This window comes from Tursiops truncatus, chromosome 18, assembly GCF_011762595.2.
Source record: "Tursiops truncatus isolate mTurTru1 chromosome 18, mTurTru1.mat.Y, whole genome shotgun sequence".
NCBI lineage: Eukaryota > Metazoa > Chordata > Mammalia > Artiodactyla > Delphinidae > Tursiops > Tursiops truncatus.
The window spans coordinates 23,743,143-23,767,839 of NC_047051.1; the positions used below are offsets into that span (position 1 = coordinate 23,743,143).

Here is a 24,697-nt window from a genome sequence, read left to right on the forward strand (position 1 = left end):
GGGAGTGGATTCAAGCCCTCCATTCCACGACTGACCGTCTAGTCTGCGGTGGGCACCCCCGCCGCACCACCACAAGCCCCAAATAAGCCAGAAGTGTGGAGAAGAGATGGCCTCTCCAGAATCCTCCTAAGCAGGGATGCTCTTGGGCCAGGCCACATCCTTCCAGCCACTCCCCTCTGGAGCCTTTTCTGGGTCTGGATGCTTCGCAGGGGGCCGGAATCAGGGTTGTTTGTTTAGTGCCATTCCCAAATCACACCTTCAGGTTGGTCCAGAGAAGGAGAAATATGTGTCTTGGCAGAGTGGGGAGACAGAGAGCCCAGGGAACAGTGGGCTGGGAAGATAGCAAGCATTAGAGTCTTCTAATTTTAAAAGAAAAAAAAAATAACACAGAACGCTGCTGCTCTCTGGAATGCCCACACCGTTCCTCTCTTCCCTTCCCTTCCCCTCCCCGGGAGCGGAAGGCACAGACACCTTAGTGGTGGCTGGTTTTTATTTTCCCATGCTATACACAGGCACAAACCCTTGCAGCCATTAAACAGCTTCCTCCATCTCTGCCCCTGCTCTGAGAATTGCAGCGCTTCCAGACTCCGGAGGTAAATGGCAAGCAGATGGGACTTTTCTTTAGTACTATCAAAAGAAGCAAAACATTTCTGGGCTTCTTGTTTCTGGCAAAACTGAGGATTTTGTTGTTGTTGTCGTTATTGAAGTAAAGCAGAAAGGAGTTACATAGCTGAACTTCCTCTCCTGCTTCAGAATCGGAACAGAATCTGTCTCCTGGAAAAGATCAGGAACAGAGTACAGGTTTCATTGTTTTCAAGCTTCTTCACATGGAGCTTGGAAATTGCCCTTCGGCACAGTTCAGGGTACAACTCAGCCTGAGCAAAGGGGTGGGTTCCTAACCAGTGACTGTGTCACAGTGTCAGGGAGAAACACAGGGAGGGCTCGTAGCATGGTTGGGACAATTGTCATCATTAGCAGGTACCATGTTCAGGACACTTGACACAAGAGATAATGAAACAGAGGAACAGAGAGATAAGTGACTCGCTCAAGGTCACCCAGTTAAGTGGCCAAAATTGATTGCATTTGGAGATGTATTTGGCTCCGTGATATACCTGCCAGCACCAACCAGTAGGGCCCTTTTCCTAAGGCTGGCACTTAGGGTGCTACCTGTCACGTATTGTTCCAAGCGCCTTAATAATTCACTCATTTAATCCTCATCATTACGTAGTAGACACCGTTATTATACAAATTTACATAAGAGGCAATTGAGATACAGAGCAAATCACTCCTCATACACAGCTAGCAAGTAGTGTTACCGAATCAGGTCCGGCTGCTTGCCACTTGAAAATCAATGCTCAGAGAGAGGGACAAACGCTGGCAGAAAGGGAAGGTGCTTAACGCTGGCAATCTGGGGAGATGGTGGACTCAGTGTCCCCAAAAGCCACCTCCGAAGGTTTTGCTCAGCCATGAAGGCTTTTAAAGGGAAATAGGGGAGTAACCTCAGTTGATCATTGAGATAGGGGTTCAGAGTCATTGCTGTCCCCCTCTGTGTGCAGGCTTGTCGACTTGTGATTTTTCTTCAGAGGCTATCTTGTTCAAGTTTGTCCAGGAGATTACTGAAGGGGAAGCTAGGGAAGAGATCTGGTCATCAGTTAATTACTTATTCTTCATTTCTATTTCTTTGATCTATGGAAAGAACCAACAAGTTAGGCAAAGTATTGTGCGATCAGAAGATTTGAAAGGTGTGCTTGGGCTGGAGACGAGTAGAGCATTGGGGTGCCTGGTTTAAGGTTAGTGTAAAGGCAAAGGGGTGCCTTCTGCAGAGACCTCTTTCCTGCCAGAAACTACTTACAGTAGCTCAGGAATCTGAATCCAAACGCACTGGTTGTTAGATCCTCATTCTCACCACCAATTGCAGGGCACCACACACTCTGCAATGACATGAAAGGTTAGAGTCCCAGCCCTGCCTCTTGGCTGTGTGATCTTTGGCAAATTAACTCTCTGTACCTCAGTTTTCTTATTCGTAACATGGGTGTATTAGGGTTGATAGTGACAAATGAACTGTCCCTTAAAAAGTCTACTTGCCAGACAGGTAGCAGATGCTTTAATAAATGGAGGCTGTTACCTATTATTATAGATCTAGAGTTCATCCAGGCTAAAGGAAGGGAAACATGGGCTTTTTCATCCTTTTTAGTAATTTTGTTTTCTTGCTAAAAAAATGCATGATGAAAAAATGCATGACATTACAAAAAAAGGCAGTAAGAAAGAAGATAGTCTTGAAATTCTAGCAATAAAGGATTAACACTATTAAAATTTTGATATCTATTCTTTGGATCTTTTTTCTATGCATGTGTATACAGTTATTTTTAAAAAGTTGAGATACTGTGCATTATGTTGTAGACTAAATTGTGTATTATAAACATTTCTACATCATTAAATATTCTTCTACAACGTTTTAAAGAATATATGCGTTTTCACTGTATGGTTACACTATAATTTTAAAAATCGATTCTCTATTGTTGCATATCCAGGTTGCTGTCAGTTTTTCCCTATTATATAAGTAAAGCTTAGATGAAAATTCTTGTGTTAACTGTAAGATCACGGCCTTTCACATCATTTGAGATTTAAGAATCACATTTGAGATCTGCATTTTGTCCCTTTCCGGCCACATATTTACTGTGTAACCTTGAACAAGTAACTCACCCTTTTTTGAGTTTCAGTTTTCTCCTTGGTAAATGAGGATAACAGTAATAATAACTACCTCACAAAATGATTCTGAGATTAAATTTAGAGACTTAGCATAGACCCTCAATGTGTAACTGCCGGGTCAAATGATATGCATACTTTCAAGGCATAGGATAAAATTACTCTATTACCTTCCAGAAAGGTTGAGCTATTTATATCCTTGCCAACAGTACCCATTTCCTTTGAAACTTGGCATCATTAGGTATTAACATAAAAAGAACTTTGCAGACTTGATTGGCAAGAAAATATCTGTGTTGTTTTAATTTGCATTTCTGATCATGTAGATTTTTAAATAAATGTTTACCTATGTGAGTCATGTGATACCACTGTCTGAGGAAAGAGAAAATGGAGGAGTGAACAGAAATACTCCTAATAAAGGATGGCAAAAGTTATAAGATATGTAGGTAATGGGGACAGACAGGACTTGGAGGAATAACACGTCATAAGCATATTAACTGTGCCTCCAGAGACCTGATCTCAGATATGTAGGCAGCACTTTACATTGGGTTGTCTGGGGATTGAGGCAACCCAAATCCAATGCTTGGAAACGAAGTCTCATGTGGAGGACGGAGAAGAAAGATGAAACTGCTCTTCACGGGCTGGTTTGCAACACACCTCCAAACAACCACTGATCCCTGTTCCTTGCGTGACGGGAGGATCATGCCTCTGCATCTGGTGCCCTCTGCTTCCCGATGTTACAGTCATGGGTTGGAGGAGGAGAAGGACAAGACTGTCATCAGTTGATGATGCAGTTCCTCTGAAAGCTGCCGGTGAGAAAGGGCAAACCAACCTCTGTGCATTAAGGAGCATTAGCTTCATCTGGGAGTTAGTCCTTGGCTCTTCTTCGTGGCTTTATTCCAGCTTGGAGGGGAAAAAGTAAGCAACAAATAGAAACGGGGATGAATTCAGCCTTCATGGTCCTATTTCACCAGGCTTCTAGGTTATCATACACACCCACACACAAACAGTACTGGAAGTTATTTTCAATTTTGCCAAGTTCATCTACTGATTTATTTCTCACCTGAGGTCTTCTGCAGTGTACTTGTTACCCCAACCTAAAACCAGGACTCATTTATTCACTCAGTCGTGCTTGACACTATGGATGCAGAGATACACAAGGTATGGTCTTGTCCTGAAGATGCTCTTTGTGACCTGGCGAAATCCCCACTCATTTGCGAATGTTTCCAGCTCAGTGCTTTGGAAATCTTGTAAGTACAACAACCTAATTGTCCATCATCGGATGAATGGATAAAGAAGATGTGGCACATATATACAATGGAATATTACTCAGCCATAAAAAGAAACGAAATTGAGCTGTTTGTAATGAGGTGGATGGACCTAGAGTCTGTCATACAGAGTGAAGTAAGTCAGAAAGAGAAAGACAAATACCGTATGCTAACACATATATATGGAATTTAAGAAAAAAAAATGTCATGAAGAACCTGGGGGTAGGACGGGAATGGAGACGCAGACCTGCTGGGGAATGGACTTGGGGATATGGGGAGGGGGAGCGGTAAGCTGTGACAGGCCGGGAGGGTGGCATGGACATATATACACTACCAAGTGTGGAATGGATAGCTAGTGGGAAGCAGCCGCATAGCACAGGGAGATCAGCTCGGTGCTTTGTGACCACCTAGAGGGGTGGGATGGAGGGGGGAGGGAGGCGCAGGAGGGAAGAGATATGGGAACATATGTATATGTATAACTGATTCACTTTGTTGTGAAGCAGAAACCAGCACACCATTGTAAAGCAATTATACTCCAATAAAGACTAAAAAAAATTAAAAAAAATATTTTTAAATGTAATTGTTAGCAAGTACCAAGGATCTTCTAGTAGCTCACCCCATCTTGAAGGACAACAAGTATAAAGCTAGGGCAGATACAGTCCCTGGTGGAAAAGAGACTTTCCTGCTCTGAGAACCACAAACCAGCCTGTGACCTTCCTCTGACATGTGTTGGCCACATTGAGCGCTTCTAGTGGCCACTTGTCAGACCCTCAAAGAACTGCCCCACCGTGTGCCCCACCACCTCTAAGACCTCTTCCAAGCCTGTTCTCTCTGCCCCACTGGTGGGCAGGCCCCAATATTCTCACTGCCAGCCTTCTTTCTCAGTCTCCCAGGACACTCCAGCACTTTCTTAGCAGAGGAGGCCAGAGGATTCCCTTTAGATTGTAGATTCCCCCTTCCTTGCTTTTCTCCACTGTCCCCCAGGAAGATCTTGGGTCCCTTGTTTACCCAAGGTTTCCCCTGACTATCCAGCCTCTCAGGTCATTGGCCTTCCTTGTCACATTTGTCTTGCTTCCTTGTTCACCTCCAATAGGTAATCTACCCCCTCATCTTTCTGAGTCTACCTCCCAAATCTCTCTCAAGTCTGCTCGCCTCTGATCATCACCAGCACTGTCACCCTCTGTCAAGCTAGCATCCTTGCTCTCCAAGACTCTTGAGACTTTTGGTCTCCACATTTTCAGTGTTGTTCCACTTCAGTGTGTTCTCCCCACCAAGCCTGGGAGACCTTCAAATACTTCAGTGGCTTCCCATGTTGCTTTTAGGAAAGTCGCAATCTTTAACACGGCCTCTGTGTTCATCTTTAGCTGCATCTCTCACCCTTATTCTCTGGGTGTCTGCCACCTGGCCATCTGCCACCTGGCCATGTCATCTTTCAGTTTCTCAGACCATCTCTCTTCCCTTCTGCCTTGGGGCCACTGCATTTGTGTTTCCTTCAATCTGGACCACTTTTCCCATTCCCCGTTGAATTCCCCTGAATCCTTCAGATCTCCCCGCAAGAGTTACTTCCTCATAGATGTCCTTCCCCACTTCCCTGACCAGATCAGATCCCATACATGTTCTTACTTCTCCATGTAATTTGTCCTTCATAGGCTTTTTCACAATTCATAAATTTGTATTTGCATACTTATTTAATTTACATCTGTAGTCCATTAGACTCTAAAATATGTGAAGGAAGAGACTATGGTTTTCTTACTCACAATTATATTTCTAGCACACATTCTATATAGTAGATAATCAGTAACTTACTTATTAAAATGATTTAATAAGACCAGCTAGCTTTCTCAAGAAACCCTGAGATTTTTCCTCAGAAACAGACACATCCCCTCTGTGTGTGAATGTTCCTGGTTCTATAACATTGGGGAACTTTGGGCAATGGGATCAATGAAGCCATGGGGTTCCATGAATAGGGAGAAGGTTCTCAGAGTCTTTATCCTTTTATGTCAACTTCGTAGGTTATCATTGCTGATATAGGGTGGGCATAGTGTAGGGTAATACAAGAAATGTGTTTAATTAGCTTATTCTTCCCTAACACCTCCTACCCTTGGCCTACTCATCAGCCCTCATCACAAATTTATGCAGGGATCCTTTCAGCATTACAGGAACAAACTCTTCTTTCTGCCTCCAATCATTTTATCATTAAAAACAAGTTTCATTATCATTACTTTGTTTTCAGAAGCACTGGTCAGGCAGTCTATAGAATGCCTCTCAAGTTCTATTTACCTGATGTTTTCTTCCTTCCTTCCTTCCTCCCTCCCTCCCTTCCTCTCTTCCTTCCTTCCTTCCTTTCTTTCCTTCTTTCTCTTTCTTTCTTTTCTTTCTTTTTCTTTCTTTCTTTCTTTTTCTTTCTTTCTTTCTTTCTTTCTTTTTCTTTCTTTCTTTCTCTTTCTTTTTCTTTCTTTTCTTTCTTCCTTCCTTCCTTCCTTCCTTCCTACCTTCCTTCCTTCTTGAAATATATTTGACATATAACACTGTGTAAGTTTACAGTGTACAGTATATTGATTTGATACTTTTATATATTGCAACATGATTGCCATCATACCTTTAGCTAAAGAGCATGTACTGTCTTTGCAACTTTCTAATAAATATAAAATTATTACAAATTTTAAAAAGGTCTTTCTTGAGCATATACAGGGGTAAGAACTGAACATGCATATGTGTGAGAACTGTGTACTATATTTCCTGTACGTTCTGTGCTTGGAATATGATCCTTTTCCCTATCCATCTACCTTAATCTTACTTAAATTTCTAGGTCCAGCTAAAGTCCCATAGTAATTGTCTTCTTTATTGTGTAATTACCAAGAACCAAACATTGTGCTGAGCATATTACATAAATTATTTAATTTCATCCTTAGTACATGGTGGGGTGGGTATCACTTCCCTTATTTATTTATTTTTTTTTAAAAGGTAAGGGCAGTAAAGCTTGGAGACTCTGAGTGACTCCTTCAGTGCCATCTGGCTGGCTCCAAAGCCACACAGTTCATCTCTCTGTGTCCTGCTGCCTCTATTTACCCAGGAAGCATGCTTGGTCATTTTCACTCTCACTGACACCCTCTTCCTCCAAATTGCTATATAGTTCCTTCTGGCTTGTGACACTCAACTCCAGATTTTATTATGTTCTGTGCTAACTTGTTTGGGCTCCATGAAGATTCTCCTTGTCTCCCCAGTTGTCCTTGTGCAGCAGGAGAGTGATGGCTGCCATCTCTGAGCCTCCCCACACTCGGCAGAGGTTCGTCTGCATCAGGCACTCTTTATAGTTGCTTATAACCCCACCATGGCTTGGAAGAGTGGGAAAAAAGGAGCAGGAGTTCACTGAGGGAAAAAGCTACATGAGAAGGATGGTTGAAGGAACATCCTGGACCAAGTGGGGTGCCCAGTGAGGCAGCCAAGCCCTTGGCAGTGCTGTGGTAGTTCTGTTCACATTTGCACATGTCCCAAGCAGCTAAATAATTGTGAAAGGAAGTACTGCATCCATGGAAAAGGCAAACATAGACCCCTTTGAAAATAAAGTGTACATCTTACTGACAGGATGGCATTCTACAAATTAGAGAAACATATGCTATTATGGTGGTGAGTGTTAAGATAACAAACCATAGCCCAGTGTCGCCTCCCAAGCAGCTTGGTTTTTTGTAATTACAAGTTGCTCTAGTTCTTTTGCTTTCTTGAGTGAGCCTCTATCCTAATTGTCTCACAGGCTTGTAGTAAGGAGGCTGTTCAGCCTGTATTTACATCATTACCCAGACACCGCCATAGTGTCTCGCTAACTGGCTCTCCTTCCACTTGCTTGTTGGGTTTTGTTTTGTTTTGTGTTCTTAACTGTATATTCCACTGCTTACCTACTTTTTCTTCACATTAATCCAAACTCCTACTTCTGCTTTTGGTCATGAAGTCTCCCTCTCCCAAGTCCTTGGGGTTGTCATAATCAGGTTAAGTTGCTCTCTTTTCCAGGCATTTTGAATGACACTCTCTTCTCTGAGTCCATTTTCAGAAAAGTAGGTCAAAGTCATAAAGAATAGACTTCCTGCATGGAGACTTTCTGACTCATCATTAATCACGTCCTTGGGAACAATCGGGAGAATAAATTTCATGTGACTCCAGGCAGGTATCAAGCAAGATCCTCTGTGGTGTCCTGTGACGATATAGGTAATTTAATGGAACTGGAAAAAAAAGTTTTCCATTTTTCAAACCTGAGATTTCTCCTTTTATTGTAAAATCTCAGTAGCTTCCACTTTTATCATTTCAGTAAATCCTGGGAAATGATTCCAAGGAGCTTATTTGTACAGTTGGAAGAGAGTTAGTGCTTCAGTGTGTAAGGGACATAAAGAGATGTTCCCAGTCTAACACTGGCACAGACTTTTCTCAGAAATAATTCCTACCCTGTGGGTTGGATTTATTAAACCAGAGGTCTATGGCTCAGAGGAAGGTAATGAGCCATGTGGACCCTTTAGTTCTAAATTGCCTTTCCCTAATTGTGACCCTTTGGCTACAACCCATAATAAAGGGATATTCACACTACAAAAGAAAGTCTCTAGAAGGTAACCCCAGACTTGACATGTACTTATTACCACAAGGTGTTTCAAAGCTCTGTTAGAGATTTTGACTTGTAATCAAGTCTAGAATCTTTTCTTGGTACACTGTGCAATTGTCCTACATCTTTTAGGAATAGTTAACTCAGAAGCAAGGCAGAATACACTGCTCTTCATCTGGCATGTGGGATTTCAAACAGGGCTGAGCTGGACGTGCAGAAGTCCAGCTTCCACAGGGCAGCATAGCTAGTAGCTGATGGACATCAACAGCCTAACTTTTCATATCTCCTTCAGAAACCAGGCCCCTAGAAACTGAGCCACCAGCAGGGACACCCCCAAAGCAGCCAGCACAGCTACTGAGCAAAGAAGCCTAAGTGTGTTCTCACTGTGGAGAGACCCTGGTCTTTCCAGTCACCTCCTTACTGACAGAAAACAGCATTATCCAGCCCTTCAAGAATAATCATGGGGGGACTTCCCTGGTGGCGGAGTGGTTGAGAGTCCGCCTGCTGATGCAGGGGACGCGGGTTCATGTCCCAGTCCGGGAAGATCCCACATGCCGCGGAGCGGCTGGGCTCGTGAGCCATGGCCGCTGAGCCTGCGCGTCCGGAGCCTGTGCTCCACAACGGGAGAGGCCACTATGGTGAGAGGCCCGCGTACCGCAAAAATAATAATAATAATAAGCATGGGGCTGTTGAATGCAGGGATGGGGCACCATAGGCAAAATATGCCTATTTTATTGGTGAGAGCGATTTAACATACTGATAAGAAGAGACAACTAGAAATGTGATAAAGCCACGAAGTGAACTCTAGCAGCAAGTCCTCCTCAAAATGCCACACTCTGTATTTCCACAAAGTCCTCACCCAAACACCTGGCAGAAGACAAGACTGCTGTCAACCGTTTCTGCTCTAAGTGAGAAAGTGGGTTGGAAAAATGTTCGATGATGTGGTTCTCTCAATTGTATTCTTCGGTTAAAATATTGACTTGAACTTTAACAGGCACCGCTGTTTGTTTTAGTGTGGTTGAGAAGGATGGAAAATTACAGCCATTTCCTCTTACAAAAGGTTTCTGGAAGGTTACTGGTAGTCGCTTACCTTTGTCTGGGGGGAAGCTTCGAAGGGAGTCTGGGGATGTGAAATTGAAGGAGCTGTGTGAGCCTTCGCCTCCGTGGGGAAAGCCCCCACATTCCTTTCCTACAGCTCCTCACCACATGGCCACTCCAGGAACTGTGTAATCCTTCCCTCCCTTCCCTTCAGGAGTCACAGCCAGAGATATTGGCACCTTTTATGAGACAAGCTTTATTTTGTGTGGTTTACACATGTTGTAGGCAGTTCTGGGATGTGAAATGCTGTCAACCTCATTTCTTGGTCATCTTACAAAAATACTTTACTGAGGTGAGATTCATACATGGTGTGACCTCCTTGGGCTCCCATCTCAGGGCTCACAGCCTGACAGGGTCACCCCAAACCTCACCACGTGCAACTCACAGTCTCTGCTTTGACCACGCGCCCCCAGCAGGCGTGCACAGCACTCGCCACCACCCAGCTCCAACCCTGGGGGCAACAGTCACCTTAGGCCTTGTTTCTGGAGGTGGGCATCCTGGGATGGCTTTGACAGAGCTCTGGGCATCTTTCACTTGGGAAACCCTCGACCCCTCCTTCCCAGCTGTGTGAGAATAGAGACTTAACAGGCTGAGAAAATTAACTTCATTTGGATTTTGTTTCTGGCCTCTGGATCCTTTTTTTCTCTGTGGTCTGAGTCTCTAGGACCAGCGAAAGCCACAAAGAGCCATGCATGAGCAGCCCCTGGGGAGCAATTTGGATGGAGCAGCTGGGAACATCCGTCAAAGGAGCCAGGATGCTCTTCAGTTCAGAGAACACATCAAGCTGCATTAGCATCTTCCCCCAAGCCAGGCAAAATGGGGTGTGACGGTACAGTAGGCTGTCTTATCTCCACTCCACGCTATAGAGAGTGTGGTCCTTGTTGCATACAAAGGGAGATTAGAACCATGGGATTAGAAACTTTCAAGATTTAAGGGCCTTTAGTCTAGTGGTTTTCAAATGCTCTTTAGCTATGAACGCTTTATTCAGGGAAGCCGTCATGGCAGCATATTACTGGAAACAGAGAAAGGCAGACGTGTTCTGATTGGCAGGAGTGGGGCAAATCCTGGACCCTGTCCATTTAGACCCCAACTCAAACCCTCCAGAGTTACATGGTCCAGTATGGAAGCTGTGCGCCACATGGGGCTATTTAAATTTAAATTAATTAAAATGAAATAAAATGTAAAATTCAGTTTCTCAGTCTCACTAGCCACATGTCAAGCACCCAACAGCCTCTAGTGGCAAGTGGCAAACTTATTGGACAACGTGGATAGAACACTTCCATTATAGCAGAAATCTCTATTGAATAGCACTGCTCGAGAGCCTAGGAGATCCCTAAGGGAACTCTGGAACTTCTAGGACTCTGGGAAACAAGTTAGAAAACCACCGATCTAAGCTAACACCTGAGCAAGAAGAGAAGTCCAAAGAAGTGAGGCATAGTTTGCCAGCCATGTGACTGGTTCTTAAAGAACTAGAACTCTACCTCAGGTCTCTTAGGCTACTTCTGCCTGCCCCCAAGCACTCATCACCACCTTAAGCCTTCTTCTGACATCTCTACCGTTGAAAGAAAGGGGACCCAGGTCCTAGGCATCTCTGATACTTGGGAAGGGGTTTAAATTTTGTACGTGTTCAGTCAGCCTCAGGCGCATAAACAGAGACATTTAAACTCACATCAGGCCCAAGCAGATGTGAAGGGAAATACTGTCAATTAGTGAGAGGCTAATTAATCTTTCTCTGCCACATACACTCTGGCAGGATCTAGAAAGTGTTGTTTTGCCCGGAGCTACAGGATTGCTTGCTATGGAAACAATGCGTGATTATGATGTTGATTTCTTGGCTTTGTTCTGAAGCTGGCAGTGGAGGGCAGAGCTTGCCAGCAGTCACCCTGCAGTTAAAAGGAAAGGAATTAGAAAATAGAAATATACTTTAATTCATGAAGCAGGGCATTTTGGATTCTTTTTTTCATAGAATAGGTATATCTTATCCTGCATGACATCTTCCAATTCAGGTATTTCAAAGTGATTTTCTAGTCACATCTTGTTATTTCTCAATCTAATATTATTATTATTTTGATTATTATTATGTTGCAATACACAGAGGCTTGGATAAGGGTCTACTATAGATGAAGCACTTCAAGGGCAGAACATCCTCCAGGACCTGGTAACTGGCTGTGCTCTTTCCAAAGGCTCAGAACTTACTCAGTTCTACCACATGTCTGGTAGTGTCTTCCTTCCTGTCCGGATCACCCTGTGGCTGCCACTGAGAGATGGCTGTTTACAAGGAAATTCCGTAAAAGGGGCCAAGCTGGAAATGGCATCTCCACGTAACTATCCAGCTAGCAGTCTCATTAGCCACGTAAACAGCTTGAAATTAAGGAATGTGAACTCAGTGACAGGCACAGGGCTGGGTACAAAGGGAGTTATACAAGGGAAAAGAACAGTATCTAGTAATGGAAACTGACACCTGAACTCACAGTTAGAATACTGTATGATGTTTGCGATAGAAGCATTTGCAAAGAGTAGTGGCAGCGGTGAGAAGGATTAGCTCCCATCACTACACTGAAATTTTTCTCTCTATTAACCATGCCACTGAACTTCTGCATGGGTTATTTCCTTGGCTTCTTCACCTGTCTAGGTAATTTCCATTTATTCATCAAACTGCAGTTGAGATCACCTTTATCTGTGAATCCTCTCTGACCATACCACCCTCCTGTATGATAGGCAGAGTTGAGTGCATTATCCTCACTGTCCTTAGGGCAGCCCATAGATTTCTCTATACAATACATCACATTGTTTTGCAATTATCTGTTTATATTTCTATTACCCCTTTAGAATATGAGCTTAACCCCTCTGAGACCCAGTTTCTTCATCTATGAAATGGAACATTGTGAGGAGAGTACAGAAGTTCTCAAATAAATAACCTTAATATATACATGAGTGGATTGAGGATGTGATGCATGACTTGGGTCATGAAAAATGAAAGAAATGATCAGGTAGAGAAAATACCTTAATTTTAGTAGTTTCCTCTTTAAAGTTTGAAATATATCTAAAACTGGGAACTAGTTTGTTGAAAGTTTATCACTCACATTACTAGGGTACCTTTTAATTTTATTTTTTTCATTCATTGATTCAAAAGTATTTATCATAAACGTATATGTAGGATGTTTGGGAAATTTTGGGCAGAGGAAGGACTCAGAACTCTCTCTGGAAGAGTGTAAAGTCAAAGACACATGAAATAGTTAACCCTGAAGGTAGCTAGAATAGTTAACTAATGTGTAGTTAACCCTACACATAACTAGTAAATGAAAACATTAAGAATATATGTATAAAGGACATATATAATGAATGAAATAGGTTTTCAGAAGGTGTGGATTTTGTTGTCTTTCACTGAGAAAAGTTTCATGAAAGAGGTGAGGCTTGAATGAGCCTTTAAAGATAGGTAATATTTGGAAGGATAGGTAACATTTGGAAGTGGTTGGGAAGGGTTTGCCAGCAGTGGTAGACCAGAAGGACAAGAACAGAGGCAGTATGGACAAAGTAGACGCAGGAGACAGCAAGTAACCCATCTACCTAGAACAGAGGACTTGCACTGTGGAACTGCAAGAGAGAAGATTCATCCATTTATTCAACAAATACTTACTGAATTCTTATTACGTGCCAGGCACTGTTCTGGGCATGGAGAGTGTAATAATAGACAAGATGAGTCATGATTAAAAGGAACTTATTTTCTAGTGAACAAGATAGTTAATAAAAAACAGCAACAATGAATACATAGTAATACCAGGAAGTGGTGAGTGCCATGAAGAAAAATAAAGTAAGAAAAGGGGAAAGAGAGAAATTTCTGGGCTGCCCTAATAAGAACTACTGTTTTGGGGAATGAGATCAAGGAAGTCTTCATTAATGTTGTGCCATTTAAGCACAGACCTGGATGAAGTGATGGAAAGAGCCACACAAACATTTGGGGAAAGTCATTGAACTGGAGGAAACATTATGTGCTGAAGCTCTGAAGTACCAGCATGATTGCTGAATTGGAAATGAACAATGCATAATGTGCAAAGGGAGAGTACTGAAATATGGTATCAGAGAGGTAGGCAGGGCATAGCTCTACTGGATAAAGACTTTAGATTTTATTCCAACTGTGCTTGGAGGCCATTTGGGGGCTTGGAGTGTTCATGACATGATTATGCTTTAAAAGGATCCCTTTGAGTGATATGTGAAGTACAGAGAGTAAGGAAGTCTTTTTTTTCTTTTCTTTTCTTTTTTTTGCAATCTTGGGCACTTATCCAAGAGACTTGCAAACATATTTATACAGAAACTGAACGTGAGTATTCATAACAACTTTGTTCATAAGACAAAAAAAACTAGAAACAACTCAACTGTCATTCAATGGATAAATGGTTAAACAAACTGTGGAACATGGATGGCACAGAATGTTACTCAGCAATAAAAAGGAAAGAGTTATTGATGTGACAACTTGGATGGATCTCCAAGGAATTCTGAGTGAAAAAAAGCCATCTCCCACTTGGTCGTGGTGTATAGTCCTTATTACATATGCTGTGAATTCAGTTTGCTAGTATTTTGTTGAGAATTTTTATATCTATTTATAAACTGGTCTATAGTTTTCTTTCCTGTGGTGTCTTTGTCTGGATTTGGCATCAAGGTAATACTGGCTCTATGGAACGAGTGAGGAAGTGCTTCCTCCTCTTCTATTTGTTGGAAGAGTTTGAGAAGAATTGGTATTAATTCTTTAAAGTTTCACAGAATTCAGTATTGAAACCTTCTTGTTCTGGACTTTTCTTTATTGGGAATTTTTTTAAATTACTGATGCAATCTTTTTACTTGTTGATGATCTGCTGAGATTTTCTGTTTCTTATTAAGCCAGTTTTGGTAATTTGTATGTTTCTAGGAGTTTGTCCATTTCGTCTAGGTTATCCTATTTTTTGGCATGCAGTTGTTCACAGTATTCTCTTACAATCTTTCTTATTCACCTAAGGTCAGTCTTAATGTTCCTACTTCCATTTCTGATTTTAGTTAAGTCTTCTATCTTTTTTTTTTCTTAATAATTCTAGCTAAAAGTTTGTAAACTTTGTTGATCTTTTCTAAGAACCAACTTTTGATTTTATTGATAATATCTATGAAAAGGATAGATAATTCTATTAGAGAGTAAGGAAGTCTTAAGCAGTCTTAAGCAGAAGCAGAGATAATAATTATTAGGCCATTGTGATGATGATGATAGCGATGATGATGATAACAGGCAGAGTACTACATACTGTTTTAAGTGCTTCACATGTATTAACTTATTTAACCCCAACAAAACTCTATGAGGAATTTACTGTTATAATCCCCACCTTATGGATGAGGAAATTGAAGCGTGTAGAGGTGGAACATACATGGCAAAGCTGGGATTTGAGTTCATGCTCCACCCACTTCCCTAAATTGCCTCTCCAGTTTTCTTCTAGGCTCGTACTAGGTGTGTCAGTGGAGGTGTGAGGAAAGGTTGAACTTTGGATATATTTTGAAGGTAAAGCCGATAGGATTTGCTGATGGGTTAGATATAGGGGGTAAGAGAAAGATCAAGGGTAATTCCAAACATTTTGACTGTGCCAACTGGATGATTGGTAATTTTGAGATGGGAACACAGAGAGAGAATCAACCGATTAGTGCTAATCAGGAGCAGACTGGTTATCTAAGTACAGATTTCAGAGACAGGTTGGTGCTGTAGATAAAAATTTTGGAGTCGTATGTAGATGGTATTTCAAGCTATAAGGCTGAATGAAATCATCTGGAGAATGAGTATACAGTGAAGGGAGAGAAAGGCTGAAACTTGGGGGGCACTCTAATGAGCAAAAAGAGCACTAGAACTGAATTCTGGATCTGTCAATCAATGTGAAGAGGGAAGTGACAAGTCAAGAGTCATTTGAATGCAGTGAAGACAAATGCTTGATGGAAGTGGGTTCAAAAGAGATTGGTACCTTTTTTTTTTTTTTTTGGAGAACAGTTTACAATATCTAGTAAAGATAAAAATGAAGGTACTCTAGATCCAGCAACTCCCTTCTTTTCAAAGGCAAGGTTGAGGGTTGAGGCTATGGAATACTTTGCTGATTGCAGACAGTGCCTTTCATGGGCATACTGAAGGCTTGAGTTGTTGAAAAGCTGTGGGAGCTTGAGTCAGATTACGTGACAAGCAGGGCCCCGCATGGATGGGAGTCTGGGCGATCATGGTGTGCGGGTTTCAGGTTTCAGGGGAGTGACTGCGATGAACACGGATAGGACATGCGGCATGATGAGGCTGGTGCCGATGCTGTCTCAGTGGAGGCAGATGAGCAGCTCTGAGTGTCACATTCCCTTGTCCGGCGTCTTCGGCCATTTATAGTGTGAGTGGAGACCAACAGGGGCAGAGAGGCTGAGGTCTTACCCCATGCATGTGATGTGCTGAGATCCTCCTGCAACCTTCCACAGTGGTGTAAGGCTAGAGAAGAGCCACCTTACCAGGAGGATAGGACAAACTATCCAAGGCCCTGATTGTTGATCTGAAAATTCACACTCTGTCCTGCAGGTAATGGTGAGAGATCGAAGATTTTTTTGAAAGGGAATAGGCTGAGTGCTGCCACATTTAAATGATGAAACATGCAATCGGACTTATGCAAGGATTTACCTAAAATGAGCAATTTTAAAAGAAGGTTTTTTTTTTTTTTTTTAAGAAGGTGTTTTTTTAAACTGTTCTTATGATTATTTATCTGATTCACAACCAGGCTCAGTCAAGGTGGTGTTCTTCTTTAATGCATTAAGTAATAAACTCATGGTGAGGGTACCAAATGCAAAATGCAGCTGAGAAAGACCCAAACTACCTAGAGAGCAACAAAGCAAGATTTGGTTTTCCACACTCAGTGGACATGGAGGTTCAAAACTTAAAATACTTTCTGTAGAGATAGATAGTTGCCATTTCATACCACTGAATTTATATTCTTGGAGTGGTCAGAATAAAAGAATGGTATGGGGAAGTGAATGATGGCCTCCAAAGATATCCATGTCCCTATCCCCCAAAACTGTGAATGTTACCTTATATGGAAAAAGGGACTTTGCAGATGTGATTAAAGATATTGAGGCAGGGAGATTATCTTGGATTATAAGGATGGGCCCTAAATGCCGTCACAAATGTCCTTATGAGAACAAGGCAGTGATGATTTGACCACAGAAGAGGAGAAAGCAATGTGACCACAGAAGTAGAGATTGGAGTGATGTGGTACATGCCAAGGAATGCCGGCAGACACTAGAAGCTGGAAGAGCCCAGGAACGGATTCTCCCCTGGAGCCTTCAGAAGGAACCAGCCTTGACATCACCTTGATTTTATTTAGCTCCATCAGACTTACCTCGGACTTCTGGTCTCCGGAACTTCAAGAGAATACATTTGTGTCGTATGAAGTCACTAAGGTTTTGTGGCAATTTGTTACAGCAGCGACAGGAAACTAATACAGGAAGGTTGCAGAGGGTGATTTGTCTATTATTTTTTCACTTGGAAAAATGAGAAAGTGGAATGATTCTTTTACAGTCAACACACTTACTCAAAGGGAACAGAATACCAATCCTTCTGAAAAGAAGAAAGTTGGCAAGTCCATGTGCTGCAAGAGCATGGACTTGGAATTCAGGGACCTGGGGTTCAGATTCTTGCACATACACTTACACAGACTGTGGGAGCAAGGGCAAATTCACACCCTCTCTGAGCTTTATTTCGTTATATGCAGATTGAGGAAGGTGCTTGGCACAGCACAGATATTCATTAAATGTGAGCTGGAATTGTACTTTCTTCCTGCCTCTCCCTTCAGCCAAGTACCTAAATAAGCAGGAGATTTTTTTTTTTTCATTTAGATGAAATCCAGAAAGGACTGACATTTCCTTTTGTCACCCATCCCTACCACCACACACACACAAGCACAGGAAAGACCTGGAGTTCAAATGCATTCATTGTTTGAGGAAGAATGAAGGAAGGAGAACCAACAAAGACAAAAAATTGATTCAAGAGGCTCCTGGGAACAGAAGTGTCTGCCTCTCCATGGGCTCTTCTTTGGGTCTTACAGACCAAACAAAAAGTTATTTTTTGTTTGTTGTATCTTCAGAAACCAGAAATTGATTACACTAAGATGAGTCATAGCTATATTGTGTCTCCTTTTAATATTAAGTAAATTAAAGTCAATTACACTGGATTATGTATCATTTACATGTCAGTCTTCTAGTGGTAACTGAGGAAAAAAGTCCTTAATCACCATGGTTTCTTTGGTTTGCCCTTTATGTCTTGACTGCATGAAGCACATAGGAAAGAACTGACCAGATTTCTTATTGCTAGCCATAAACCCCTTCCCACTCTTTTTACCTTTGAGAACTGCTTTGTTCCTCCAGATAGAACTGATTTTTGTATTCTGGGTTCCTGCCTCTTTTTTTTTTTTTTTTTTTTTGGTGGTACGTGGGCCTCTCACTGTTGTGGCCTCTCCCGTTGCGGAGCACAGGCTCCGGACGCGCAGGCCCAGCGGCCATGGCTCACGGGCCCAGCCTCTCCGCAGCATGTGGGATCTTCCCAGACCGAGGCACGAGCCCGTGTCCCCTGCATCGGCAGGCGGACTCTCAACCATTGCACCACCAGGGAAGCCCTGGGTTCCTGACTCTTTAACGACCATGTCATATCTGTGAATTTCAGTGAACTGAAGCTTGGACTTAAATCCTAATGAACTTGGTAACTACTTTAGTATCTTCTAAATCTCTGATTGGTTGTAGGTTACAGAGAAACACAAACAAGGGCAGTTTATTGGCCAAAGATAATTTATTGAAAATTAAAACTATAAATTAAATTATATATATATTTACATATTCAAAATATAGTTATTATTTGTAAAGTATTGTGTAGATTGCATGTACATTTCTACATGAGAAAATTCACATGTATAAAAATATAAATATTTCATGTTGCATATTGACATTACATTGCTCTGTTTTGGTTGTTGATTTCCATCTTTAGATCTCTGGACGCTGAAGGACTGTTGAAAATAATCCCAGGTAACGTCTAGTGAACATTAAGGGGCACCAGGTTAAGCCAGTCATGACTTTTCCTATTGAGTGGTCCAAGGATTACTGGAGAATTGATGGCAGCTAAGCCTTCTTGGCTTCCATGATGCAGTTACACATCTCTAGCTGAGAGAAGAAGTGGATTTAGAGGAAAAATCTTTCTGTATCTCACATGGTTATTTTAAGGATTAAAGCACTTAGGCCAGTGTCTGACACTGGGCTCAATAAGGGCTCAATAAAACAACCATTTTACGAATCTTTATTTAGTGTGTACTATGTGCCAACAGTGACTAAGGCAGGCAAGATTCCTGCTCTCTGGAGCTACAATCTGGTAAGGGAAGCCAGGTAAAATATGCTAGGTGATCTAGTCACCTAGTAGTGTATTTTGTGTACCCACCATGTACTAAGTACTATGTTAGAGCCAGTGGGTGGTGGTGCAGAGGGGACGGGCCATAAAGGTGAGTAAGGCATAGTCCCTGCCCTTAATGAACCTATAATCTGTTTAGAAAGATGAGTCCGGCACACAAGAAGCGCTATTTTTCTATCTGTAAATGATTCAATTTATGTATGTGATCTATGGCCACCTCTATCTTTTAATTCTAATTTACAAGTAATAAAAGACCATATAGTTTTAAGACTGCTGGAGTATGAGGTCTTGGTGCAGTAGAATTTTGGCAAAAGGGAAACTGTGAAGACTGGAATCATAGGAGAATCCTGTTCCAGTGGGGAAGGCTGGTTGTGGATGCTGGGTGGGAATTGGCTTACCTAGAGGACCGTTTTCTATTGCAGATTTTTTTCCTCTTTGCATGGTTAAATGCCTCTTTTCCTCTGGGTTAAGCATGGCTGAGGTTCTAGTCTTCCATCGGTGAGCGCAAACAATACTGTTTGAGAGTAGGAGTTCAAGTTGGAGGTTACAAATAGCTATAAATAAGTAGGGAGGCCTGTTGTCATTTTGTATTTTACTTTGGGGTCCTGCATATAGACGTTTTGGATGGCCTCTTTTCATTCAAGTTGAAAAGAAAAAATCTAGGGCCTAGAGTGAACACGTCTAGATTTCTTTGACCAGCTTCACTGCCTATTAGCTATGGAATGTGGACAAGTTGTTGGTCTTCAGCCTACTTACTAAAACATGGGAATTACTGCAGGAGGCTATGCACGTGTAGGGGCAGAGGGTATATGGGAAATCTATGTACCTACCTCTCAGTTTTGTTGTAAGTCTAAAACTGCTCTAAAAATAATTGTCTGAAGAATGGGGGAAATAACTACTTTGCAGCATTATTAAATGGGATGAAGATAAAGGACATATATTAGATACCTAAGAAGTTGAAGCCATTAGTTTTGATTATTATTCCAACTCTAAGCTGCTCTTTTCTCCTCTAGGGTAGGTCCAGATCTGGAGGTGAGTAAGACCTTCCCCCTGTGAGGGTCTCCTCATCCTTAGATTGGTACATGGCATCACACCTAGTTATAAGCTCTCAAGGCTAATCTTTGCATTTCCAATTTATGTTAATAATAATATTAATAATTACAATGACCCTTTCTTGGTCACCTGCTCTCTACCAGGCCTTTTGCTAGCAGCTGCATAAATTAATACAACCAGTAACCTATAATTACGGGTACAGTCTTAAAACATTTTATTCACAATTTTCTTTTTAATTTTTATTTATTTTTGGATGCATTGGGTCTTTTGTTGCTGCACACGAGCTTTCTCTAGTTGTGGTGAGCAGGGGCTACTCTTCGTTGTGGTGCGTGGCCTTCTCATTGCGGTGGCCTCTCTTGTTGCAGAGCACAGGTTCCAGGCACGCTTCAGTAGTTGTAGCATGCAGGCTCAGTAGTTGTGGCTTGCGGGCTCCAGAGCACAGGCTCAGTAGTTGTGGCACATGGACATAGTTGCTCCGCGGCATGTGGAATCTTCCCAGACCAGGGCTCAAACCCATGTCCCCTGCATTGGCAGGCGGATTCTTAGCCACTGCGCCACCAGGGAAGCCCCACAATTATTTTTGATTTCTTTATCGTAGACAGCAAAACTGAAAAGTTAAATGACTTGTTCTAAATCACCTCACATAATCAAAACATACACAAAATTCCTTTTTGTGTCTCAGCCATATGCTGGGCATCATACAAGAGAAATCGATGAGAGATAATTTCTGTCACTAAGAATTTACTGCTTAAAGGAGGCAAATCAATATCTTATGTCACTGAGGACAGGCCCATAATTATGAGCTACGACAGCCAGAGTCAACCTTGCAGAAGAAGAAAGAAAGAAAGAAAGAAAGCAAGAAAGAAAGAAAGGAAGGAAGGAAGGAAGAAAGGAAGGAAGGAAGGAAGGAAGGAAGGAAGAAGAATATGTAAAACCTCCATTAAGAGGAATCTAACTAATTGTAGCAGTCAAATAACAAGGCTCTTTCCTCTGCTCCCCCCCGCCCTCATTTTCTACTCTGTATTTTAAAACGAAGGAACAAATGACAACAAAACTTCCTATCAGGGATGTAGATGATGTTGTTGATGTTGATTTGTATTCCAAGGACGTGCTGGTGGAGGTTGTCTCAGGGGGATAGTGACTGACATTATGTTGTCCACAGACACAGGCAAGCAATATAAATTCCTTTCCTTAAATGATACAAGCAAGAATTTAGCTGTAAGAAACTTGCTGCACAGAGCAGGAGATCCTGCAGTGAGCTCGTGGTAGATGCAGCTTCCTTACCCACTTCCCCACCATACCCCCCATCCCCTGTATTTCCTATACCAGGCCACACAACCAAGGACATCACCACCTGGGGCTGATGATTTGCTCAGGCCCTTCCAGACTGTATGGTGGGCCTTCCCAAGTTGACGGGGTTGGAGGTGGGAGTGTCTTTATTCTTCTGTGGCATTTCTTGACAGCTGTGAGAGAGGAAAGTAGCAATGCTGTCCAGAGCCAATTATTATTCAGTTGTATCAACAGCAAATTATTATTCAACTGTATCAGGGTAGGAATGCATTTTGCCCTAGGGATATTTCCATCCCTTTCTCTTCCGGCTAGGAGCTAGTATGAGCCAGTTTTGCACATTGCTGGGTGAAGGATGCAGATTGTATTAAAGATTGTATTGAAGATTGTATTACAGATCAATCCAGGAAGCTCTGACATCTGATCATCCCAAGCAGGCTCACACTTTCATTTTGCCTGAAGTCCGGTCCTCACTGTTAGGACCAGCAGTATCCAGGACTGGAAGATACAGTTGCATAGGTTATGTACTGCACAGCTCTAAAGGACCTACGGTTTTATCATGGCCCTGGATTCTGCTCAGTCTCTTATCCTTTTGCATTCCTAGTGACCACTGTTCAGTGATCAAGAATATTCAGGATAACGTTGCAAGATCTCAGTAATCAAAAAGAGTAAGCTCTATGTTCTATTTTATTCAGGTAGAAAATGGACAAACACAAATAAATATCACATTCTAAGATTTTTAAAATAAGATGTAAAAGAAAAAGTATCTCTACTTAATAAAAAATTTTGATTCCACAAATTCCATTTATTATGGATTTTGCAAACAACAATTTATATATCCTATTGTAATTAGAGCAAAGAAAAATAGGCTGTATCTCTTGCCTACCTTCTTACTTTGTCACACTTTTCACATGGGAAAATAGTTTTATGAGGTTTTCATTTCAGTAAGAATTGACTTTTAATATCTAATATGCGAATGAAAAGCCTATTAGCAGAAAGAGACTAGTGGTGGGAGGTTAATTTGTAATCTGTGCCTATCCCCAGATAATTCAGGAAGGTATGAATAAAGATTATACAGGGTACATGCAATATTAATAAATTTTAAGGAGAAATGTAGATTGGATTGAATTAAAAAGGGTTCAGGTATGCCTATCTTCAGTCGAGATTGAGTATAAACTCTCTCACTAGATTCCTGTTAGATTAGCTGAAGCAGCAATGTCTTTGATTCCAAAATATGAGTGGTAATTATCTCCTACCTATTTATTTGAAAGCCTGCAGCAAAAACAGAGGTTAATGCCGTTTGCAGTTCACAAAAGAATAGGATTGAATTGGAATTACATTGTTTACTACAGCGCTTTCTTATGAACACAGGATTTCCACATGGGATGACAATTTTTTCTGCGTTCTCAAATTCACGTTACATGAACTATTTAACATCAGTATCTCTCACCATTTCTTCTTCCACTGAGAGGACTCCTGTGAAACCTGCTCCTCATCTAAGCAAGGGAAAGATTCAAGGACTGAACACCCTGAGTGGGAGGAAATGACAATTGAACCAACTAGCCATTTCACAACCTCCCTCTAGTTTGAAGAGTGTTTTGTTCTAGCTGCTTTATGCTTGGAATTTTTTTTACAAATGGTAATAATTATTCTAAAATTACATTAAATGCCAGCTTCCATGATCCTTCTTTTTTTTTTTTTTTTTTTTTTGCTGTACGCGGGCCTCTCACTGTTGTGGCCTCTCCCGTTGCGGAGCACAGGCTCCGGACGTGCAGGCTCAGCGGCCATGGCTCACGGGCCCAGCCACTCCGCGGCATGTGGGATCTTCCCGGACCGGGGCACGAACCCATGTCCCCTGCATCGGCAGGTGGACTCTCAACCACTGCGCCACCAGGGAAGCCCCGTGGTCCTTCTTGAACTCTGTAAAACTGCAAAGCAATTCACCTAGGTGATGTCTAAATTAGACTCAATATACTGATTTAATGTGGATACAGCTAAAGCCCAGTGGGGGCAGCTGATTACTTATGGTTATAAATGTTAACAAAATGAGCGAGGAGGGTTTTAGTAATTCTTTCACACACACACACACACACACATTTCATTAGCTAAATTGTGCTCAAGTATAATCTTCAAAATGATAAAATCATAACTCTTACATAAATTGAACAGAAATCAAATATTTTCTTTGTCTCTGTACTTAAAGGGGGAATCAATAAGATGTTACTGGAGAATTCGAAGATCAGGCAATCAGGAATGTGGAAATGAATTTGCTAATAGAGGCAAAGAGGATTGAGGCAATAAAATATAATTTTTGGGGTAACCTTTTCTATAGGTCCAAAATCATTTGTATACTTAGCAAATAAAATTTATTTACATTGCTATGGATAAGAATCGTGTGCATTACTCTCAATTTTCTACATCTTCATTCTACTACTACAGAGTTCCAAAATAGCTCAGTCAATAGAAACCATCCAAAGGTGAAACCTCTGTAGAATCCAGTAATCCCTGGAGGTCAGCCAGACGATGTCCCACACACCCAGGGTGAACACCCGGCCATCTCTTTTGCCCACTTTTAAGAATTTGACCATTTTTTTTCCTGACAGTCAGCTAAAGTCAACTGCTTCTGTTTCAGAGGAAGAGAAACGGTAGGGTGGCTGGAGAGAAATCAAATGGATCATTCAGATTCACACAAGCAGGGGCTAAATAAAGCCAAGGCCAAAATTCAGGAACATTAGAATCCTGGAAATTAAGAGCTAGAAGGGACTTTAGGTATGACCCAAGACTTTCATTTTAAAGAAAATAAGTCTGAGACTGCCTTCTTGGCAGTGTAAGAAATGTTAAACCACTTTGCTGAGGTGCCTTATGTTCTGTGGAGTCTGTCTCTGGAAATACCTCTCTTCCGTGGTGTAAAGAATCTCCTTTCTACATTCCCTTCTCCCTCCATCACACCCTGTGCTACCCCTGAGATATTTCCCTTTGTATTTGGGAATAATCAGAATTAAAATACACAGAAAAAAATTGTATATCAGGGTAATATTTATTTTTAATCATTAATACATGTTCTAAAATTGTTTTCTACTGGAGGGATGGGGTATTTAAAATAGGATTTAAAGTAAATGTTATTTCAGGGCTTCCCTGGTGGTGCAGCGATTAAGAATCCGCCTGCCAATGCAGGGGACACGGGTTCAAGCCCTGGTCCGGGAAGATCCCACATGCCATGGAGCAACTAAGCCCGTGTGCCACAACTACTGAGCCTGCGCTCTAGAGCCCATGAGCCACAACTAA

General features: G+C 41.8%; 1 long non-coding RNA gene across 1 annotated transcript in view; it reads left to right on the top strand.

Moving 5' to 3' along the window:
* The window catches only part of LOC141276968 (uncharacterized), a 137,994-nt gene extending 119,053 nt beyond the window's left edge, over nucleotides 1-18,941 (top strand). Inside the window, exon 3 of the long non-coding RNA XR_012327456.1 lies at nucleotides 18,659-18,941. This is a non-coding gene — a long non-coding RNA (uncharacterized lncRNA). The remainder of the gene's footprint in view (nucleotides 1-18,658) is intronic.
* The last annotated feature ends 5,756 nt before the right edge of the window (nucleotides 18,942-24,697 follow it).